The following is a 17,789-nucleotide window of genomic DNA, read 5'->3' as shown; positions in this document are numbered from 1 at the left end:
CCTTCATTTGCACATCTTTAAATTTTCCTGACATTTCCTTGTCTTTATTTAAACATACTACCAAGATCTATACTAATTCATCTATCTGTTCTAATTTGTAACTATGGCTGTATTTCCAAAGCTCACATTATATTCATTATCAGTGATGTGCGATGAGCTTTATGGCTGGTGAGGCACGGACACAATGGTGGGTTTCAACTTTTTTTTAGATTTGTGGACTTCAACTCCTAGAATTCCACAGCCAGGCATGCTCAGTTCCGATTTAAAGCGACAGCATTTGTTTTTCTCCTTTGCGAAAAAGTTTCCTTCATTCTTTTTCTTCTCCCCCTCCTTTCCCCTTCTCTCCCTCCCTCCCCCCTCTCTAAAACAGACCCGCGCACACAGAGAAGATGGATTTGACTATCTCTCCTACCCCCTTCCCTCTCTCACTCTCTCTCTCTCAAACAACACAAACACAGAAGTTGACTGAAAGCAGCTCCTCTGCCATACACTGCCCCCATTCTCCTGCTGCCTTCCCCAAACACCTCCACCATTGCAAATGCAGCCTGCTGTCTGGATGGGAAATGCTTGAAATGCAATAAAGCCCACCCACCCACTCACCTCCTGCTTGCAGGCTTGGGTGAGAGAAGAGGCAGAGAAGCCGGAGGGGAGCCGATCTGAGCCTTTGATTGCAGGTGGAGCCACATTGCCTTTTCAAACTTGTAATCAGTGAAGCTGGGCTTATATAGTTTTATCCAGCTGTGTGTGTCTGTGTGTGTGTGTGTGTTTGAAAAGGCAACGTGGCTCTGCCTGCAAGCAAACTACACTTGGGGAGCGATCTACACTTGAGAATGAAGTTTGAATTCCTCCCCCTTCCTCCGACCCACACGTACCTTTTACAGCTGTTTCAGAGAGGATTTCAACTTTGCTCTTGCCTGTCATCATGAAAAGAAAAAAAATGTAAAAGGAAAAAGTCAATAGCTGAGGTCAGGATGAGCTAGTTGCTGCCAGAGTCACCATGGATGACTCTGCTTAACTGTTTAAAAAAGCCTCTAAAAGCACCCTCTACAGAAGGAGGCAGGATAACGACATGCCTCACCTACGTCAGGAATTTTTAGGCTTTTAATCCTTGCTTAACTCTGCTCGAGTGATCATAAAATGCCTAAAGTCAGACTAGATGAGACATGTCGTTCTCCTGTCTCCTCCTGTATAGGACGCTTTTTAGAGGCTTTTTAAAACAGTTAAGTACTAAGCAGAGTCATCCACAGCGACTCTGGCAGCAACTAGCTCAGCCTGACCTCAGCTCTTGCCCTTTTCCTTTTACATTTCTTTTCTTTTCATGATGACAGTGGTGAGGCTCTGCCTCCCCTGCCTCCCCTGACTGCATGCCCCTGTTCATTATCAAACAGATTGGTCCTTGATGCTATTGAAGTCCATAATCCTTATTGTATCATAGAATCACTCAACATTGGCTGCATATGATCAGGTTTTAAGCCAATATATTCAGCATTTAAATTGAAATTTCTTATTAACACAGACCTTCTATAATTCAATTTTATCCACTTTTAAAATCACCCAATGTATAAGCTTTTGTTTCATAGCCAACATACGAATATTGCATGAAAGCCTGCCATGCAGAAAGTCATAATACACAAAGTTTGCTCACTGTCAGCTTTTCCTAGTTATTTAACTAATTAATTCTCCCCATAGTCTTTGCATTCACTCCTGTGTCTCTTTGTGTAAAAGTACACAAAGACATTCTTCCAATCACCAGGTACCAATGCAATATTCACATGCACGTTAAGTAGGTTGCACATCCATTAAATAACCTTTCTCCAGATATTACCCATGCTTGCAACCTTATCATTTTCCCAACATTCTCGTGGAAATTATGTTTTCTCATTTTTTTTCTCTGACAGAAAGATGTATAGAAGTTATTTCAATTCTACTCTTCAATTTTTCACTCTGTTTCCTATACATATCCATAAAATAGTCCTTCCAGCAATCCTTCCCTTTAGATTCATCTCATCTCATTTCTTCCCTTTTATCCTTAATTCCATGTGATCTGCTGGAGGTGGGCGAACATTATTTTAATTTCTATAAACATGTAACTCTTCAAATCTGTCCTTGCCCATAGGTAGAAAATAGATTTGCATATTATTTCTCATCATGGATGATATTCAGTGTAAGTTGCTACTTTCTTTCATTCTTAAGGTTAAAACTCATATTTTCTTTAAACTTACATTTCGGTCTGTTTCTCTACACTTCTTTGAAATAAATTGGGCTGCTCATTTCTATTTATACTGTTTCTCCTTTATTTTCTATCAAATACTGTTTTATGCTATATCCTTATGTACATTAGATTCAGAAGAGAATATATGTAGTTGAACTGTAGAGTCATTGGTGCTCTCTCCGTTTGGTTGCTTGCAGATGTTTCATTACACAATTAGGGAACATGATTAGTACTAATGCTAGTAAGTCTGGAGTTTGTTCACTCTTTATATACAGTAACTTGCTGTGTCAGTGTTGGCAACTGTACAACCAACATAAGCCATGAAAAAGATAACACTACAATATGTCAAAAATATTTCAGAAACAACCGACAGACTATTACAACCATATGGCATCACAAAAGTTCATAAACCAACTAAAGCCCTCCAAAATTTCTTAAATAAATCAAAAGACTCAGTAGCTCAAGATGAAAAAAAAAAAAACCCAGGAATCATCTACAACATACAGTGTAAATACTGTAACAGCTACTATGTAGGACAGATAGGTGGAAGCAGAGTGCATCTCTGAATGCCAACTAGCAGTCAGATGACATGATAAGAACTCTTTAATTTCACAACATATGGACATACTCAACCATAATTTCAACTGGGAAACAATGGGCATCCTAGACCAAGCCAAGTCCAAAAATGCTAGGGAATTTCTAAAAGTCTGGCACTCTGACAAATTAGTCATCAATAGACAAACAATATCTATGTACTGTGCAAAAGAGACAGTCAACAATCCCAAAAAGGGAAGAAAATATCAAAATAGCTGACCACCAGCAATCAGTGCCCAGATGAGCATAGATTAATTCCAATATTAACATCAAACCAACATCAAGTTAACAACACCCCATATGATATAATATAAACTGAGAGCAAACCCCACTCCCTACTAGCACTGATGATGTTACCTAGTTTGGGTAATGAAATGTCTGCAAAAAAACAACCAAGCTCAGAGAGCATCAATATTCCCAATCTGTGTGAACCACTTGCTTTCCATGCAGCATGTCTATTTTTGAACATAAACATAATGTACATTTAGAAGAATGCTAGACCCAGTTAAGAAGTAGCCAGGCACAGATCATTGTGTGAAGTGAAAGGAGCACACCCAGTGCTGTTCTCAATGCCTCTTCCAACCCTGTGACTTTTCAGTTGGGCTATTTCTGAATGTGGAACTAATGCTGTTCTGAAAATGTTCTAAACCATGGGTGTCAAACTCAATTTAATTGAGGGCCTCATCAGGATTGTGTTTGACAATATAAAAACAAGAGAACAAAATAAAGACATTAAAATATTGAAACTTTAATCAACCAACAAACAAATGGAGTGGAGGTGGGGACTACTTCTTAGTCCATTAACCACTTCCACCATACCACACCTCCATTGGGCCCCCAAGCCAGTCAACAGAGCCAGATTGTGAGAACCCTTTCAGAAGGCCAAGAGGGTAGGTGGGGGACAGATTTTATGTTGAGGGGCCAGAGTGCAGAAAAGGTTCTTCTCTTGGATCTCACCAACTGAAATTCCTTGGCCAACAGTATCTGCAGCACATCCACTCATCCTGAGTGAATGGGGGAGATTAATGGCATTGAGGTGAAATGGTTCTTCAGTTCGCTTGGTCCCATGCCATTAAGGTGGGTTCTCTCTTTCTCTGGGATCCTTAATGCTCTCTGAGCTTGGTGGTTTTCTTGCAGGTGTTGTATTATCAAACTAAATAACATTATCAGTGCTAGAGCCCACCCACTAGAATCATGTTTAGAAAAAGCTTAACGCTCAGGCAACTTTACGGTTGAGTAAATTCTCTGTTCCAGGCGCTGGCCTATGCCCACCCCCTTCCATCACACATTAAGGAGATCAACTGGTCATTTTTCCTGCCACTAAGTGATGTTTGGTGGAAGGATAAACAAAACCAGGCGAATCCCCCAACTATGTTTTGTAACTTATCTCACATTAAAACTGTAAGGACACCACCACCCGCCAGCTTCATTACTGAAGCAGAATTGGACTTGACAGTCACGGCAGTGCAATTATATGCCAGCATTATTTTCTGCTGGCTCAAGGGCTAGAAGATAACGTATCAACGCAACTGTCTGGTTGTATCCTAAAGGCATTGCTTAGAATGTTATTTCCAGCCACCGCAACCACATGCAATCATGGTCTCAACTATTGGGTGAAGTATCAGGCAAAAAACAGTGGCATGGTCCTGTTTTGTCATCAACTTTAAACTTTTAAATGCATGATGAAAGGTGACTTTTCACTGAAGCCTTCCACTCATAACCACTGTTCAGATTTTATTTTGCCATCAGACAAATACACACTAGGCAAATGAAGAAAAATTGTACACATCAAGGAGGGAGGGGCGCCCTGGTTATGTATTTTCTCTTCTGAATGGACTGGGAGGGGGGAATAAAAGTGAGGGACAGCTGAACGCTAGACATCTGTGATGTTCTTTGCAGCCTCGGTTGGTCAACTGGGCGTCTCACTGCCAATGTTGATTGCCTGTTCTCAGTCTCAGGATTATTCACGCTCAGATTAGGGACAGAAAGGACGCTGTGTGGAAGCGCCTCGCGTCTCCGCAATTGTCATATTGCGCCCCTCCGATTATGCCACGGCTGTCGTCGGTTTTACGTCACATGTTCACCCTGCCCAGCCCAACAGTTCCCAGTGGGGATTAGCAGCCAGCTGCCTGCTTTTTCGTCATCTTTAGCACCGTGTCTTTCATCGGCGGAAGAGAAGACCCAAGGCGGCTATTTAGCGTACCCGGGAGTGTGCCTGGAAGAGACGGAAGCGGCCGTCCGAGGCGCGCCGGGCAGCACTAGCGGGCGCCCCTTATAATAAAAAAGCTCGCTGAGGAAAATCCACTAGACGGGGGCGAGCGGCTTGAGTGAGGTCAGCAGCGGGCCGCCCAATGAACGGTGCGTTTGGGAAGTGTCCGCTCCTGGCATGCGGCTGAAGGGGGCGGAGAGGCCGAGGTGGATGCGGTTCCTAACGACGGGTCGGACATTCCGGCACTAGGCAGGGAGCGTGGAGACGTGGCCCAGAGGGGAAGAGGGGGAGGAGAAGAAGAGGAGGAGGAGGAGAGGAGGAGGAGGAGGAGGAGGACTGGACTCCTTCGCTTGTTTCCGCTCTGACTTGACTGAGAAAGAGAGCCAAGCGGAAGCCTTTTGCCTCTCCCAGGCACACACAGGTGCAAGCCGCGTCCAGCTGCCGGAGGCGATTAGCGCGCGTTTGGAAAGCTGAGGAGCCCCTGACCCGGGCGCCTGCTCGCCTCGCCTGACGAGCAGGAGGAAGAGAGGAGGGGGGATCTCGTTCTTCTGCCGTTGCCTCAGCCTTTTTGGCAGCGCCTCTTCGCCTACCACCTGGAGGACGCGCGCCCCGGCTCAGCTACCCAGCCAGTCAGGTAGGAGTTTCCTTCTCGGCTCGGAGTCTTAAAAATCTCTCGTTTCGGGGAAATCTTTTTGGCGCGAGGTTTTGCGCGCCCGCCTAGCTCGCGCTCCCCGTTTGGAGCTCCCAAAGTTTCTGGCGAGACTCACTTCGGGGCGACCGCGCCAGACGGAGCCGCTTGGCGGAGACGTGTTTAAAAAGTCGATCCCGGGAGCGGAGAATCCCCGCTCTGAAGCCCGGGAGAGTTCTTGAAAGCCGGGGTAAAAGGACAGCTGGAACGCCCCGTTCGGAGCGCGCGTCGTTAAAAGTCCAGCGCAAAAACAGCTCGCGTTTTCGCCGGATTAGCTCGGGAATCCTTGGGGTTTCCTTAGGTGGACTCTTACTCGGTATCGGTTTGCCGGCGCGGCGAAGAGGCGTCCAGGTTTATCTGCCTTGCTCCTTCGGTTTATCCAGGTGTGAATGTAAGCCCGAAACGGCTATTCTTCCTTTTAGGGCAATCGCGAGGATTATGACTTTAAAGAGCCTATTTTAACCTTGGGGTTGGATTTCATCCCCCCAAAATCACAGTTTCAGTAGGAATCAAACCATTAGTTTGATTCCTTAAATGCCCCTCCCCGACAGTGTATAACACTCGCCCCCCCTCCCCGTCCAATAGTCTAAATGCCCACCACTTTTCAGTTGCGAACAGTTGCGAATACTGATAATAAATCACCTTACACCACGTTGGAAAGAACCTTTCTATGTTTACTTGCTGTGTAAAAAATACCGTACAGGTAACTATGCTTACCTGTTTATCGCCGCTGTCTTCCCACCCCGGAAAGCCTGGCTTTAATAATTCATTTAAATTAGTTGTTGAGGAGAGAGACTCATCTCATTTTTTGAGTTGTGCTTTAAGGACCAAATGGATTTGTCTGATACATCTTTGTAAAGTTGCCTTACCTGAGATGTACCCTCCTTGCAAATTGGTATGCAGTCTCCATAATGACTCTCAAAAGTGGGGGGGGGGAGAGAGAATGGGGTGAAAATGGTTCTCCATTTACTGAGTCAGAGACAGGGTGGATTCATTGGTGGACTTCAAATGAACAGTAGTGCTTTCCCCCCACCCCTCAAATCTGGATTCATTTTTAAAGGGCAAGATAATATAACTCTGAAGAGACTAAGCTCCAGATAAGGATAAGAAGCCCTCAGTTCAAATCACTTCTGAAAAGGATACTTCCTTTCATGGTCTTACCAGAGTTGTCAATCATGATTCAATGGTGATGTAAAGACTAACAAATTTAATGCCTTTTTTTTTGGTAGACTGTAAACCACTTTATAAAGGCTTTAATTCTCCCTCTTCCCCTTCCACCCCTCTCTTCCTTCCTTCCTCCCTCTTCTCCCCATCACACTAAAACAGCTATATGCTCTAGAATCTGTAAGAATTGTATGTGTTGGCTTCTTTACGAAAATGTATATAGTATAAATATCCTTATTAACGTCCATTTTAATATATTGCTTTTACATGTTCAAAGTGATCTTCTTGAAATCCTTAGTCATTTTTTATTTGTTGCTCTTGGGTAAAATAACATGGCAACAATGTGGGGTACTAGCGGACTTTGTTATCTGTTTATCACTTGCACTTTCCTATTTTCTGTCTAGACTGACATTCATCGTTGTTACTTAATTCAGAACCCCCTCTTTGGTAACAGATTCCACACCCTGTGACTCAGTGGCTGTTTGTGCATAATACTGACCCACAAGCTGCTCAACCACAGTTTCACTTAGAATGATGTGTAAATTCTACCTCCACAGTTTTTTGTGCCATTTGTTGGATCAACCCAATTTTTTTTTTGGGGGGGGGAATCATTGTTAAGGTAACCATGAATGTGTCATGCAATACACTGCTTATATTTTTCCATGTAATTTAGACTGAAAGATTTGTAGAATCAGAACTTCTAGGGTAGGGGCAGTAAATTATAATTTTCTGCTGAAAATATTTCAAGAGTAAGTTACTTGCAAAATAATTATATACATGCTACATTCCATGTGTATATTCTATAGCACAAAATTCCAAATATGTACAGAAATATATATCCTCCCATGTCAGATTGTTTATGTCATCCTATGTCATCCAAATACTTTTTAGGAACAAGAATTAACTTTGATCTCATTTTAAATTTCTCCATAAAAAGACATCTGAACTCTCCAAAGATAATGAAGTCCTAAGCACAACACTTAGTAGAAAGTGTCTGTAAATGTGTCTTATTTTTAAAATAAATATGTTGCTGTAGCTTATGAATACTTTCAATTGTTTTTGTTTTTTAATAAAAAAACTTGCTTTGAAACTTATAGTGGAATTTCACTGTGTTCCTCAGTTTGAAATATTAAAGTGACTGAATAATGTACTGCAGTCTGATTTTGTTTGCATCTGGATATTTAATCAGACATAGTGTGTGGTTTGCTTAAAATGGTTTGGAATAGAGCTGGAACACAAGATATTATCTCACTCCTTATGGCCAGTTATATGACATGAGGGAAAAAAACCATTTAATGCTGGCTGTTCCTAGTATTAATTTGTAAAGTTAAACTGATTCACATAGCCTGTAGTTCAGCTTTTCTTCCTCTTCAATATTTTATTCCATTTTATCCCATTAAAAGCTCAAAGGGTAAAATGGATAATAAGTAGGGGAATAAGGTTATCGCTTTAGAGATTCAGATCTGAGGCTCTCCTTATTCCCATTTGCATAAGAAGACTTATTTTCCCTTTAAATTAAATACAGCAATAGGAAAAGGTTATTTTCATCTACAAGTTTAACAATAAATAGAGAAAAATAATTCAACCTTTTGGAATTATTTTATATTTGAATCAGTTATACTCACACTTGAATGTTGGGAGGTTTTGAAATTTGCTTAGCTGGCTGTTCTTGAAAACCTCAGTGTTGTATTTTTCTTGAAATCACGTGAAATACAATTTATGACAGCTTGATTCTATTTGGTTAGGATTTTTATTTTGTTCGCTATTCTGAAGTGAGTAGTAATATTTTGTAATAGTTCCTAAGGCATCGTCTGTAATAGTTATAGAATTTGGCATTGGCTGGAAAATTCTTTTAGTGTGAAGAATAACATTTGCTGCTAATCCTGGGTAATAAAGACAGCAATAACTATAAATACCTATTAGTGTACATGGACATTTGCATTTTTAAATGTATCAAATTATTTCAAATTAACTGCCTATTCTATAATGCCTTGCTGTTATCATTCAACTTGCTTATATTATAGCACTTGCCCATCTATCTTTTCCCCAAATATAACACAGCCTATTAGCCTGTGTTATGTCACTTCTTGTGTTTAGCCCAGTTGTTTTTATAAAACTGGTGAAAGAGTTTCCGAAATAATACATTTGAGGATGGATTACTAGCTTTAACCAAATTAAGGTATATTTACAGTCATAGATAAGAATTTTTTTTAAGAGTTGGAAGAAGCTAAGAAATAGCTAACCATCTCTGCTTGAATATCTGATCAAGAGAAACTCATCTTCTCTGTGATTTGGAAATTTTAACTTTTTAAAAATTTAAGATTACATTTGCCTTTTTAGCACCACACACCCCTGCCGATTTCTAGTCAATTTATGACTAGGGTTACCAGAATCGAGATTACTACTTGAAGTCACCAAAGGAGTTTTCTTTATCTACTTGCAGATGGAAATATCTGTGTGCATTTTTGAATTCCAGATCTCTTTGCTCTAAAAATACATACATAGACCTGCATACACAGATACTCCATCTATATATTCTATTGTGTAAGTATTTGATTTTCTATTTCATAAATGAAATTATTATTTTTTTAAAGATCTTTTCTCTTAAAATTCACTCTGTTATTTTCAGTTCACTTTTCTAACAAGGTTATTTTTTGCATTTTCTTTCTGTTTACCTACCCAATTTTGTATCTTCCATAAATTTAATAAGTATTACCATTCTTTTTCACTTAAATCATTAAAAAAGATGTTGATAATAGGTCCCGGGACCAAACAATCTAGTTCTCCATTTGATATCTCACTCTAGTGTGATAAAAAAATATATGGATAAATACTCCTTCAGCAAAGTGTTCAGCTCAGCTAGAGATTTACCCAACTGCGCTCTAACTCATGGATATTTAACTTGTTTTCTTAATTGTAATGTGTGCTTTTGAACTTAAACATACTTCATTTACAATACTCTCAAAATCTACTCAAGTTACACATAGAACTTCTATGATAGAAGAGAATATTTGTATCTCAGGGTTGAACTGTGGAGCCTCAGAAGCCCTCTGAGCTTAGTTGTTTTCTTACAGACAATTCATTACCTAGCTATGTAACATTTTCAGTATTCAGAAGAGCACTGAGATTCAGAACACTGAAAGTGTTACCTAGCTGGGTAATGAAATGTCTGCAAGAAAACAAGCTCAGAGAGCACCACCGACACTACTACTCAAGTTACCTAATTAAAGCATGGATTAGTCTGATAAGACTTGGTTTTGGAAAATTCAAGATGAATTATTAATTATATTTGTAGATAATTTTTCTTAAGTTTATGTCAGATTAATTTGTTTTTCCTATGGTATTTTTCCCTCTACAACATTTTTTGAAGATAAAGGCACCATTTATTCTCTTCCAGTTACTTCTTGCTTCTTAAAGAGAATAGGTTTGAGCAAAGAATTCCATTGAAGCATAATAACCAAAAGTAACCTTCTGTCTTGAAGATGCTTTGCATATAGCAACTACTTCCTTTGACCTGATGCCACTGTTCAATATGGATAAGCTTTGATACTTAGTGTGGTAGAAATGTTATGTATGTTGTATGAAGTAAAGCAGACAAGTAAAGCAGGCCGAGAGGCTTCGAGGGGAGGGGCTGCCGCCGTCGGGAGCTAAGTAAAGCTCCTGCCAGGACTCTGGTTCGTATATCTTATAAGATCTATAGATATCTCCCCTTTCTGGCAGAAAGGGGCAGGGAGAAGGTCAGTCGTTAGGATCTCTTTGTAATTCATAGCTTTTTTTTTGCTGTGAATGGAGAAGAGGTTCAACATTAGCTGAGCCTTTACTCCGGCCAGTTTTCCGCGCTGCTTTTTTTTGCAGCCTAGGCAGATTGCCTCCCCCCCAGGACAAAACTAAGCTATTTAAAAGCCAATTCGGGCGGGGAACATTCCCGAGGAACTTTCTCTATTACTATTTAAAATACCAGCTTCAATCTCGCAAAAGGCTCCCTTTCTTCTTTTTTTAACTGCGTCACAAGATGGCGATCTCGTAGCTTTTGTGTTTGATCTGACGCAGCTAGCTGACCCTACCCTCCTGAAGGCTTCTCCGTACTAATTGCTAAAAGATTATCTGAGGGGAGCACAGACTTTGATTTTTGGCTCGCTGGATTGCTTGTCTCTTATTTTTATTCTGGAATGGCTCCCAAACTTAAACAGAAGCGCCTCCTTAATAATATATCTCCAAAAAATGCCATGAAGCCGCTACCCTTGTCTCCTACACCCTCCACGGGAGATTTGCTAACACAAGAATTCCTTCTTAAAACGCTTAATGATTTCAGACAGGAGATTAATCAACTGATTTCGGATTTATCTGATGAATTTGATGCTAAAATTGCTCAGGCAAAGCAGGATATAATCGGAGTAATGACAGTCATGACAGATTATATTGCTGAAACGGAGGACAAATTGGAACTTTTGGAAGAAAGTAACCTTAATCTGATATCAAAAATTCAAACGTTAGAACAGGAAATTGAATCTGCACAAAAAGAACTTGTCAAATTAAATTATAACAAGTCTGCCTTTGCTATACGTGTTAGAGGGCTGCGTGAAAACCAACAGGAGAATTTGAAACAGACATTCTTTGAGGCTTTCAGCCGCTTGGTGGGAAGTCCGGGACTTAACTTTGATTGGCAGATTCAAAGAATTTACCGCCAGAATTCCTGGGTAGCAAAACAGCGACAGCTTCCGAGGGACATAATAATATACTTTACTACAAGGGAATCTAGAAATGAGATAACACAGAGGCTCTACGGAAAGAGGTTGAGAATTGACGGGGACGACTTGATTGTTTTTAAGGAGATACCATTTCAAATGTTAAGAACAAGGAGACAGTATGCTTTCTTAACCGAAGAACTCAGAAACTCTCAGATTTCATATAGATGGGAAGTCCCAGCTGGTATTACAGTTACATTTGGCGACCAAAAACACCGCATTAACTCTGTCTGTGAAGCCCGAAAATTTTACTACGAGACCCTGAAGGCGGGACTTCCTGATTCATCAGGATCTGGGGAGAGACAGGGAGAAGGAGAAGACAAACAGCGAGACACGTGGCTACAAGGTGGAGCGTGTTGCTTTTCTCTTCCGGAAGGGCAGAAGACTAAAGAATAAAGACTAGCGATGTTTTTTATAGCTTTATGATTTCCGTCTGGGATAAAATGGAAAAGTGGCATATCGATGATGAGACATGGAGACTGAAAGAAGCGTTGCTGATTGGGGACATATATTGTACAGAAATTTTGTTTGAACTCTAACTTTAATTGTGCATGAACTATTCTTTTAGGTGAAGAGAGCGGAAATTGTGATCTTTTTGAGTTGTGGTTTGGGACAAACGGAGTTGGGAGGTGCGTGGGAGAGGGAAGGGCAGCGAAAGTTTAATTAGATTACATGGGGCTAGAACGTAAGCTGATGTTTGTTTGAGTTGCTATATCAATATAAGGTTAAGAAAGTTTGGTCGGAGAATCTTCAGGAAAGTGGAGTAAATATGGGAGGAGCAACGAATATGGATAAAATATATATGTGGATATGGATAAAGGCAGGGTGGAAGGTTAAAAATTTATATGTGGAGGTGGGTAAGGATAGAAAGGGAGGTGTTGGAAATGAAAAATGAAAGAAGTATTTGAGTTAATGGTGTTATAGAAAGGTTTGGATACTTGGATAAAAAAGGAGATAAATTAAAGGTTTGAATAGATAGACAAAGCAAGGAGATTTTTAGTTGGGGAATTCTAACTGATCAACTTACCTGGCTCTAATATAGTTTGAAACCCTGCAAGTAGTAAAATAATCGAAATTTGGAATGAGTCACATTGATTAAGATTTATAGATAATGGGAAGCTGTGGTAACGTAGTGGGCTTATGACCCTTTTTGTTTCTTTCTCCTTTTTGTGTGTGAGTGTGGGTGTTTTTTTTTTTTTATTATTTCTTATTTTATACTATTTTTCCTTTTTCTTTTTGGCTACTTTTATCTTACTTTTTTTAAATTTTAAAGTTAGTTGGCCTTATTATACTTAAATGCTTGTTAAAGAATTATGCCGGGCATGGGACCTGCGAAGCCGTAAGGGGGTTAGGGAGGGGGGATTATAGGGGGGAGGGGGGAGGGTGGAATTACAGTTTCAATCCTTAGAACAATAAGAATTCACTTGTGTACTGCCGTTTTTTTTTTCTTTTTCTTTTTTTCTTTTTCTACTTTTATTGTAAAAAACAAATTGAATTGTATGGATACACCAAAGTGGGGAGAAGAGGGAAAGAGAAGGGAGAAGTAAAGAGGGAGTGAGAGGGAATGTAAGGAGGGTAAATGGAGGGAGGGGGAGATGTCTGAGGGGGAAGGGAAGTAGAAGAGGGGAATGTTGGAGGGGTGAAAGGAAAGTTGGAGGGGGAGAAGAGAGGGTGTATGGGGGAATGAAGTGTTATGTTGGGGTTTTTTTTTTTTTTTCCTTTTTTCTTTGCACAGTATATAAGTGATTGTACAAAATGAAAATGAAAATGAAAATGAAATAAAATATTTGAAAAGTAAAGCAGGCCAACTGTGCATGTTTTTAGAATACAACAAAAATGATGAGCTCCAAATCAGTGCCATATCTGATTTTTCACTGAATGGTTTATATTGGCCTTTGTTTAGTTTGTTTAGTTGTCCTTACAATTTTTAATTTCTGATTCTAGTCCTTAGAGAATTCATTGTGAAGGCCTTCTGATCAATATATTTTGGGTAGATATTTCATTCCTGGTCTTTTTGAGGTGTAGCCTGTATCTCATGCCAGCAATCTAGATAATATAAAACATGATCTCAGGAAGGAAATCTCTTCTACTAAAACAATTTCTTTCATCTTCAGAATATCTTCAAAATTCCTTGGTTCTGTTTATCATGTTCAGCCATTGAACTTGATCCCTTTTTTGCTTGTGGAGAGTTGCTTCCTCTATCAAATCCTGTTGTAGCATTTCCTCTGTTTGAGTTAATTAAATTTTTATCAGCTGAAATATGGCCAAATGAATAAAAAGGAAATGACATAAATCCACTTGTAATAAAGGAATGAAAGATATAATGTTTAAACATAAGTCTTATTTTGGACACTGACCTAATGACCAAATTAGTTGCTTAATTGTAGACTTCAAATATGCTGGGCTACCACTTCACAAGTTATAACCACCATGTGAAATTATCATTCAGAAGGTTTTACATTGGTAACAATATGCTTTTCAGAATGCAAAAGCGAAACTGGACCAATCAAGCAGTATTATCACAAAGTCAAGTGATAAAAGGTGACTGTATCTTGTTATGCCATAATTAGGTATTGATATTTGATTTTCTTTATCTGGTTTTTTTTCTTTTCTAATTGGTGCTCCTTGTGCCTTTAGTAATAACATCAAAATTGATATATAGAGCCGAGGTGGCGCAGTGGTTAAATGCAGCACTGCAGGCTACTGCTAGATCAGCAGTTCAGCGGTTCAAATCTCACCGGCTCAGGGTTGACTCAGCCTTCCATCCTTCCGAGGTGGGTAAAATGAGGACCCAGATTGTTGGGGGCAATATGCTGACTCTCTGTAAACCGCTTAGAGAGGGCTGAAAGCCCTATGAAGCGGTATATAAGTCTACTGCTATTGCTATTGCTATATATGATGTTTGCTAGTTACCTTCGTGAAATCAGAATTAATCCTATCTCCTGAAACATAATTTAAAATGAATTCAGTGCAGTGTTCATATGCATGATATGAAGTATACATACAGACTCTTATGTGTGATTTTAAAATGGCATAAACCATTTCCATATAATATAAAATATTTTTAAGGGCTATGCGACTCTTTGAAAAGATGCTTTGATTTGACAAAGCTTTGATAAAACTGTGTAATTGAAGCAGATTCATGAACCGAAGTAGAGACCATACAAATAATTGACTCATAGAGTTGGAAGCAAACTTAGAGGTTATCTGGTTCAGCTATCTGTTTGATGCAGGATCTCCTAAGAGCACTTCTACCATGACCATCCAGCCTCCAGTGGAGGAGAATCCACTCCTTCATGAAGTAGCTAGGACGCTTCAGTTTGTTTGCTGTCTTTTGAAGATACTGATAGATTGAATGGCTTTTGTGCTGCTTCTGGGTTATTGCAAACCATAAGCAACTTATTTCTAAGAATGCTGAATGAGAGTGGAGCAGAGTGATTGGGTCTCTAACCAATGTAGGTACAAATAAATATTATAACCCTACTTAACTCTGTTTATTGAAGCTTTTGTGATGGAAAAGCAAATGCTGCTTTTGTTTGATTTCTTGGGTTTCAGTTTCTTAAGGTGGTAACCACAAACCATAATTTCCAACTTTCTACTACTAATGAAAGTACTACAGAGTTTCATGCTGGTCCTGCCAACTTAAATTGGACTAAAACACAGTTCTCTGAATATAGTTTTATGACTAACCAGTCTAATCCACACTCTTGTACCAACCCTTATGCTTAATTTATGTATGATTAGGGTAGGTTTAAATATCTAGGCAATGAGTAAATGCCAGTACAGGCTTGCAGATATTGGCTTAAACATTTATTGCTTGTAAGAATGATAGGAAAATGGTGATGATAAAGACAATGAATGCCATTCATACCTATTCAAGTGACCCTCTTGCTCTTCATTATAGCACCCTGCTAATAGAAAACAATATACAGTAGCTAAAGGTTGAATTGTGGAGTCCCTGATTTTCTCCAAAGTTGGTTGTTTGCAGATATTTTGTGACCTGACTAGATAACATCATCAGTGCTAATAAATGTAGACTTTGCTTCCCGTTTATATACCCTAGTTTGTTTTTCTAGTATTGGTAGAGATATGGTTTTCTCCTTGGTACTTCCTTATAAGTTAAACAATAGAATTGCTTAATTCTCTCAAGAAGGAACTATCAAGGAGGAAGCACAACCCACACCAACAGTGGCAGAACAAGTTACTTTATATAAACGGGGAGCAAACCTCACCCTCAGCACTGATGATATTATGTAGTAACAGTAAGACTGATTTCTTCCAACATAAATTTGGTCTAACATGCTGAGGTTTTGACAGCTAGTATGTTAAACTGGGCTCTGACTATTTCCTATGGGCAACTTTAATTGCTGCAGAATCACCTCTCACTCTTAGGTGACTGGTTACTACCATCATTGCCATATTGGCTTGGATCAGTTTCAACAAAGACTTTTGCTTCAGAGTTTATGCAGGTATCTTATAGGTTCGGTGCACCAGACTTAGTTTTCAGACCCAGATTTAGTGCTCCTTTGAGAAAAGACCTGTCCTGTGCTGCACATAAAATGCATTTAAATCAGGAAATAAAGAAGAAAAAAGAGTGCTAGATATAGCCCTACTAACAACAGGTATAAATGGGGGGTCTGTAAGAAGCGCTGGAATAGTCTTGTATCACTTCATCTTAGCTCCTACCACCTGTTAGTTGGACAACTGACATCATTCTAAGCAGCTGTATGCTTAGCAGGTAAGGGAAATGAAATAGGGGAATTCCCCAATCCCTTTTTCTTAGTTAGGATCTATTAATCTCCCCCCCCCCCCCAAAAAAAATAAGCTTTGTATTCTTTGCTTCATGGCTGTTGTGGTAGAATAAGATTCAGCCTTATGGAAAATTTGTGCTCTTATGTTTTTTCTGACAGTTAAAGATCTGATGTAAAGCACTTTAACTCGTCTATCTGAAAAGTCAAGGAAATATTCTCCCTATTTTGTTACCAAGTCCTGAGATTTGTTAATGAAACTTGCCCAGTCTGGTCCCCTATTGAAATGGGATTTTTTTTAGAGCACAGGTCAATGGGCATGCCTGGTATTATGTCAAACCTGAAAATGTAGCAAAGTAAATAGAAAAATAAGCTTATAGTTTTATAGGTTTTTTTTTAATTAATGAGGATGATCCTTTTTGCTTTAATTCAATAGTTTCCTGGTTTTCTGGAAAATTGGAAGATTGCTATGCTGTCCTTACATGCTATTTTTGCCTACAATGTTGTTCTTCCTGTAAGAATTACAGGGATAATATTTCAAAGTTTAATTGTAGTGAACTTCTTTATAATATCCAAGTCAAATGTGGCAAGGTTAATGTCCTTTAAAAATTCTAATGTTCTTGCTATTTTCATCCCATTCAGCCAAAAATGATGCAGCCACAAGCATTTATGTGCTTCCCATTATAGCCTACAGACTTTAAAAAAATATTAAGCAGCTCAAATCAGTATATCCTTGGATCGCAAACTTAAATTGAATTAAATTTTGAAATCTCTAGTCTGAATCAAATAAGACCTGATTTGCAGAGGACTGACATTTTCATTGTCTGCCTCGGGACTTTTGTTTTTATTGGAGAACAAATTATTTCAAAATAAGTAGGTGTGTATCGGAGAGAATTTAAGAGAGAGTACAAGTAAAAGAGCAGTGTATATATGCTATCCCCCACCAATCAACTACTCCATCAGCAATCCAGATTACAGAAGCTGAAGATCAAGAAAAGTTTGATGTAAGTTGTTTTTTTCTTCTATAACCACTTGATAAATCCATTAAAAATAGTATCATCATGTTCCTTTATTTTAATAAGGCTTGGCTTCACTGAATTATTTTTGTATGCAACTAATTAATTCTTGAGTTACACCCTAAATAAGTCAATTTTGTTCAAAAATATACTCATGAACCATAGAGTTGAAAGGGATCTCAAGTTATTTAATACAACTCTTGTTTGGTGTATTTTGGAGATAGGTATCCAGTCTCTTTTGAAAGGCAAAAGAGAATATACAACAAAGAAGAATATATCAGTTCGTATAGCAATATATTCTAGTGCTTGGCAGCTCTTGTTATCAAGAGCTAACCTGAATGTACCTCTTGCTTCTAATCAGGTCCTTCAGAACAATGTAAAATAACTCCACTATTAACATCTTCCTCAGACTT

At 39.1% G+C, this 17,789-nt stretch overlaps 1 protein-coding gene across 3 annotated transcripts in view; it reads left to right on the top strand.

Moving 5' to 3' along the window:
* The first annotated feature begins 5,073 nt into the window (after window positions 1–5,073).
* The window catches only part of CHRM3 (cholinergic receptor muscarinic 3), a 263,909-nt gene continuing 251,193 nt past the window's right edge, over window positions 5,074–17,789 (top strand). For 2 of the 3 annotated variants that reach the window (XM_087718050.1, XM_087718048.1), the window contains exon 1: window positions 5,105–5,649. The gene's annotated coding sequence lies outside the window, so the exon portion shown is untranslated. Of the gene's footprint in view, window positions 5,650–17,789 lie in introns of all 3 variants that reach the window. The other variant, XR_015696984.1, reaches the window with a different exon arrangement.

Source organism: Thamnophis sirtalis, unplaced genomic scaffold (assembly GCF_051295495.1).
Source record: "Thamnophis sirtalis isolate CommonGarterSnake01/CBP01778 unplaced genomic scaffold, rThaSir2_p1.2 scaffold_6, whole genome shotgun sequence".
Classification (NCBI taxonomy): domain Eukaryota; kingdom Metazoa; phylum Chordata; class Lepidosauria; order Squamata; family Natricidae; genus Thamnophis; species Thamnophis sirtalis.
The sequence above is the reverse complement of the archived record's forward strand: the minus strand, read 5'-3'. Positions and strand labels throughout refer to the sequence as shown.